Source organism: Passer domesticus, chromosome 17, assembly GCF_036417665.1.
Source record: "Passer domesticus isolate bPasDom1 chromosome 17, bPasDom1.hap1, whole genome shotgun sequence".
Lineage (NCBI taxonomy): Eukaryota > Metazoa > Chordata > Aves > Passeriformes > Passeridae > Passer > Passer domesticus.
Window position 1 is genome coordinate 10200620 of NC_087490.1, and position 6589 is coordinate 10207208.

Genomic DNA, 6589 nt, shown 5'->3' on the forward strand with positions numbered 1-6589 from the left:
CCTCCGAGGGGATCAGAGCTCATCCCTGCATTCTCCAGGAGAAATCCTGCTGGGAGCCCTCTGCATGGCCGCTGCTGGCTGGGAATTCCCTCCTGTGTGTCCCCTCCACTCGTTTATCCAGCTTGGGAAGCTCAGGAGAGCTCAGGCTGTGCTGCTCTGGGAGCAGCAAAGCCGCTGCCACTGATCCGTGCTTTTGGGAAGAGCTGGGACCCACGGGTCACTGCAGCTGGATGTGCATCCTTGGGTGTCCTCCCGAGGGCTGAGTCACCTCTGGAGGCTCCAGCCAACCTCGTCACACCCTGGCTCCGTGTCCCTGAGCACCAGACCTGCTGTGATCCATCCTTTGTGCTCCTGCTCCTTCCTGGGGGGGGACACGGGTGGCCACAGCCTGGAGAGGAGCCAGCAGGGCCTGAGTGCAGAACTCCAGGGAGGTGGGATGGGAGCAGCGGGCTCTGCCAGAGGCTGGCTGTGCTTTGGGAACGTGCTGGGAAGGAGATGTGTCCCTGAGGTGTTGGAATCCACGTTCCATGGACGATGGAGCTGATGGGCAGGAATCTTTCCTGGCTGCCTGTTGCAGAGCTCGCTGCTGATTTCCCAGGAGAGGAATAAGAGCCAGAGCACAAACCCAGGCTGGAAAATCACCACGAGCAGGCAGAGCCGGGGATGGAGCCTGGACTGGAGCCACAGGGGTGATCAATATCCAACCTGGACGTGTGTGTCCATGCAGATGGGGTGCAAGGAGAAGGAACCTGCAGCTCTGATTCCCCAGGTGTTTCCCCCTTCCCAAACTCTCTGTGTTCAGGAATTTTTCACCCTGAGCTTTGGTGCTACCCAAAATCTGCTCTCATTATTCCAGGAGCCGTAATTCCAGGGTGCTGTTCCCTTCCCTGGCCTTTGGGAAGCAGCTGCCTGGAGCTTTCCCAGCTTTTCCTACTCGTTTTTAGGCTGTTCCAGCTTCTCCATCCAAATATCACTCACAGTCAAACCAAATCCGTTTGGGAATCTCAGGGAAAGCTGGGATAATGAAATCTGCTTGTCCAAAATGTGTCCTGATTGGCACTAATTAGATCCCACAGATTCATTAAGGGAGTCCTGTTTCAGATCTTGCCTTGGTTTTGCCTGGCTTCAGTGTCAGCCCAACAGCTTGGATTGTTTGAATCCACAAGGAAATAAATAACCCCACTGGAATTCAAAGTGGGCTTTTAAAAAGACCTTAAAAAGCAGGAAAAAAAAATTGTAAATAATATCTAGAAATAACTCCTTGGCCAGCGCTTTCAAACCTCTTCAATTCAATTGCTCCAGATCCTGCTGGTTTTTGACAAGTTTAGCATTAATAATCTCCATTTATTGGTTTGCTTTGGTTTGTTTTGCAATACAAAACATCTCATCAGGCTTTTGGCACAAAGGCATCATCTCAGTCTTTATCTCCTGTATTAAATAACCCAAATTTCTCTGCATTATCAGCAGCATTTCCAGCACCCGTTGGCTCCAGAGCTGGGCAGGAACCACAGATTTCTTCCAAGCACCTCTTGCTCTCATTCCTTTTGCTCCTTTTGAATTAGCAACTATTTTGTCCTGTGTATTCTATTTTTCAAAATCAATCTTTTTAAGCCTGATTACAGCTGTCTCCTCAGCGGGGCTTTGATGAATTTGTCTCTGCAGCTTTTACAATAATTAATTGTCCCTGAGCAGTGCCCAGCTCCCCCTGTTTTCCATTCAATCCTTCCTCCCTGTTTTGTGTCTCAGCTCTTCCACAGCAGAGAGGAGAGGCTTGGGCAGATCTGCCTTTGTTGTGTCCAACAAAGAAATTCCAGAGGCAGAATCCTTTGGGATCCCTCTGGGGAGGCTTTGGGTCCCTGTCTGCTTCTCTCCTGGGGGAGAGGAGGGATCCTGAGCTGAGCTTAAAATAAAGCTCAGGGCTTGGAGCAGCCTGGGACAGCCAGAGCTGCTCCTGCCCGTGGGGTGGGATGAGCTTTGAGGTCCTTTCCAACCCAAATCGTTCTGGGGTTCTTGGATTCCTTTTTTCCCTCTTGGTTTCCTGGCATTCAATCTGGTTTTTGGAGCTGGTTTGGTTCCCAGGGGCTGCGTTTGGGAAAGGCTGGACCTTGGCATCCTTTTGGACTTTCTGGAAATCCCATGAGGGCTGTGTGGATTTTGGGATGGGGAACAGCACAGGAACCCAACCTCGTGTCCAGAGGATTCCGGGGGGAGCAGCTGCATCCCGATCCCTGATTCCCGGAGCAATTCCAGCGCAGGGTGGGCTGTGGGCACGGCGGGGGAGCTGCTGACAAACGCATCCCATCAAATCTGCCTCTGGCCAGAGTTTTTGTGCCTTTAGATTCTCCCGGTGCCTCCGCAATGCCATTAGCGGATCATTTTCGGGAGTAAAAAACCCAAACCCTTTGAGAGGCCGCTCTCCATTCGGTTCGTTCCCTGCTTATTTTTCTTTTCTTTTGGAGTGGAAAAAAGCAGGAAGAGGAGGGAGAAATGCCTCAGCCTTGGGGGAGAGGATGCACAATCCGTGATTGTCCTTGGGGCTTTTAGCATCCTTTAAATTTCCCTTTCCACCCTCTCTCTTGGAGCCTCCGGTGCTTGGCTCTGTGGGGTGAGAGGTTCCTGGGTTGTTGGGAGGCAGCTGGACTAAAAAAGGGAAAGACAGGCTGGAAAGGAGATAATAAATGGGAAAAAAAGAAGACAGCAAAGAAAAAAAAAAAAAGAAAGGGGAAAAGGAAGAAAGGGAAAAAAAGAAGAAGGGGGGGAGAAGAAAGGGAATAATAAGAAGAAGGAGAAGCAAATTTGAATCCTATGATCTTACAGAGGCTTTTTCCAACCTTAACGGTTCCATGGAAAAGAACAAAGGGAAGAAAAAGGCGGGGGTGTAAAGGGAGAGAGAAGGGAAAGTAGAAGAAGAAAGGGAAGGTAAAATAAAAAAGGGAAGGAAAAAAGAAGAAAGGATGAAAAAGAAGTATCAGGCAGCAGAAGAACTCGATTTGCTTTCCCCTCTTGCTCCTTGTCTTGTCTTCCTTGGTTCTGGAGTATTCACAGCTTGTCCTGGAGCGTGGGTTTGGGTTCAGTGGGAATTGGGGAAAAAAGAAAGGAAAATTCACAGCGAGCCAGGGACAAACCCTGCTGATCCCAAATCCTGCCCCAAATCCTGGAGAGAATCCCCTGGGAAGGGAATTGATTTCCTTGGTGGATCGGGAAGGATAAAAAGGGAAGGGAAGGGAAGGGAAGGGAAGGGAAGGGAAGGGAAGGGAAGGGAAGGGAAGGGAAGGGAAGGGAAGGGAAGGGAAGGGAAGGGAAGGGAAGGGAAGGGAAGGGAAGGGAAGGGAAGGGAAGGGAAGGGAAGGGAAGGGAAGGGAAGGGAAGGGAAGGGAAGGGAAGGGAAGGGAAGGGAAGGGAAGGGAAGGGAAGGGAAGGGAAGGGAAGGGAAGGGAAGGGAAGGGAAGGGAAGGGAAGGGAAGGGAAGGGAAGGGAAGGGAAGGGAAGGGAAGGGAAGGGAAGGGAAGGGAAGGGAAGGGAAGGGAAGGGAAGGGAAGGGAAGGGAAGGGAAGGGAAGGGAAGGGAAGGGAAGGGAAGGAAGGGAAGGGAAGGGAAGGGAAGGGAAGGGAAGGGAAGGGAAGGGAAGGGAAGGGAAGGGAAGGGAAGGGAAGGGAAGGGAAGGGAAGGGAAGGGAAGGGAAGGGATGCTCCCTCCAGCCAGGACAGGGATCTGCTGCCACTCTCCCACTTTGGGGAATGGAGGCAGGAATTTCCCCGCTGCCGGAGGGGGTTTCTCCATGCAGAGGAGCCGCGGAGCCGCCTCGGGAAGGGAGGGATCGCTGGGATCGCTGCGTCAGCCCCTGATTTACTCCATCCCTGCACTGCGGAGCCGCTCCGTCCTTTGCCTCCGGGGCTGTGCAGAATTCCACAAACCCTTTGGATTTTTTTTTTTTCCTTCCTCCGGCTCTTAAATCCTTTGGAGCGGGGAAGTGTCGGTGAATTTTAAACAAGCTCTGGAAGATGTGCACTAAAACCTAACGAGCCAGAATGTCAATTAAGCCGAGGGAAATGAGGGGAAGGAAACGGTGGCGTTGGGCTGGGGCTGCTGCTGAGTGATGGGGGCAGAATTAAATCCAAATCTTCATTTTCCCACCAGCAGGGTCACGGATGTGCAGGGGGAGCTGGAACAGTCAAACCCTAGAGGGGAGAGAGGGAGCTGGAGGTTCAGAGAGGATTTAAAAACTGGATTTGCTGGAGATGCTGAGGCCTCGGGTCCCTTGGGAAGCCAAGGATGTCACTGAGCACCACCCTGGCCCCGAAATTCCCTCTCTGCCTCATTTTGGCCACCTCAGCCCGTGCCTGTGACTCAGAGAGGATCTGGCTGGGTCTCTGTCCTGCAGGTGAATGCACCAAAATCCTGCTCTAGAGTCCCCATCAGCTCTGATTAGGGAACAAGAGGTGCCAATTTTCCTTCTGAGGCTCCTGCTCGGTGCCAGCTCCTCTGGGATTATTGATGTTCTCTTTGTCCTGGGAGTCTGGGAGCTCAGGAACACTTCACCCCCAAAATTTCAGTTGTTTTTCTTTGATCTGAGCAACATTTTCTATCTGTTAAGTTTAATTATGCTGCTAATTTCTCTCCTGGAGCAATTAAACCCCAAAATGCCAAAGCAGGGGTTTAATCTTTAATCAAAATGCCAGGCAGGACTTGGCCACAAACTCCACGTGGCACGGTTGGATCCAGCCCTGGCTCTGGAAAATCCTCTGCCCTGGGGTCACCAGGCTCTGTGAGGGTGAATTGCCCACAGCTCTGGGTAGGAAATCTCTTTATCAGCCACTTTGGGCAGCACGGGGCTGGATCACTGCAAGAGTGAGTGAGTTTAACCCCAGGCTCAGCTCAGCAGGGAGGATGTGGGATCAGGATCTGGGACAGCCAGGGTGGTGCAGGGACATTATGGGGATAAATCCCACAGACTCCATGGTCTCCATGGTGGAAAATTTCCCTTTTTTATCCACAGAACTAATTTTTATACAATATCAATAAATTTTTATACAATATAAATAAAACCTTATACAAGGTTTTACACGCCTCGCGTGGGACTCAATTGGTCAGGAGCTTTCTTGCCAATTATTTATTATTAACAAGTTGTTGTTAATAACAATTATTAATAACAAGTTGTTATTCTGCATTGATTGGTCACTCAAACCCTCAGTGTGTGCATGCAGGAAAAGCTGTTTGTGAGAGACAACTTTCATTTTTCTACCTAACATTTCTATCTAAACACTTTATACAGGTGCGAGTTATTTTTTCACCCAGGAATAGATTGTTATGTTAATGAGCTGCTCACACCAGGACTGCTTTACATGGGAACTTGCAAAGTGCCAGCCTGGCTTGGAAGAAATGCCAGGCCAGCCAGAGCAGGCCTGACTTTAGCATTTTCCTTTATGATTTTTCTACCTTACTGCAGCAGGAGACCCCTGGTCCTGCTGTGCTCCTCGGTCCTTTCTGGGTGCTGGATCCCTCTGGGATCCTTCCATGGGTGCTGGATCCCTCTGGAATATTTCCATGGGTGTTGAATCCCTCTGGGATCTTCCCATGGCTGCAGGAGTGATGCCCACCCCAGCCCAGGCTCTCTGGGGCAGGTGGGATTGTCTCCAAAGCCAATCCAAATCCGGATTTCTGCCACTCTGAGTGGATCAGAGCATTCCTGTCACGGGAGAATCCCTTGGGAAGAGCTGTGGCAGCTCCCAGCACGCCTGCCCTGGCTGTCATCACACCCTGGCTGCTGGCAGATGGCACCCAGGGGCCCTCCCCAGGGGAATTCCAGGCGTGGGGAGCACCAGGGATGGATGGGGCAGCCTCTCCCAGCCCTTCCCAGCATGGAATCACCGAGGATCCATCAGCACCCCACTGAAGTGGCCCCACGTGAAGCAAAGTCTCAAATTCTCCCAGGAAAACCCCAAAACTGGGAGAGGACCTGTGGGGAATCACTGCTGGAGATGCCACAGGGGGAAAACTGAGCTGGGAGGGTGGGAAGCAAAGGGAAATGTGTGTTAAATCCACCCTGGGGGACGAGCTGAGGCAGGAGAAGCACGGCGTGGGTGGGAGAGGCCCAGCAGCACATCCTGGCTGTTATAAATTGCATTTCCCAAGCCATCCCAAACTTTTGTGCCAGTTAATTCACAGTGCCCGGCTCTGCAGCGGAGAAATCCAGGGCAGGTTTGTGAATGCTGCATTGCTGGCAGCCAAAACACAAATACAACCTGAGCAGCTGCCAAATGGGAAAAAGCAGGGGGAAAAAAAATGCTCTGTGTCAGGATTTACAGCCCTGGAAAAGAACAGGCTCAGCTTGGGTGGCTGGGAAGGGGCTGGCACCACTCCTGACTTCCCTCCTGGGGCAGAGATTTGGGAAAAAGAGAGAGGGAAGCTGTTTTCAGGCTGCCTGGAGCTCTGGAGAGGCTCCTGGGAAGGGATTTGGGGTCTCTGGGATCCTGTCCTGGAATCACCTGTCTGGAGCTTCCTTCCTTCCTTCCTTCCTTCCTTCCTTCCTTCCTTCCTTCCTTCCTTCCTTCCTTCCTTCCTTCCTTCCTTCCTTCCTTCCTTCCTTCCT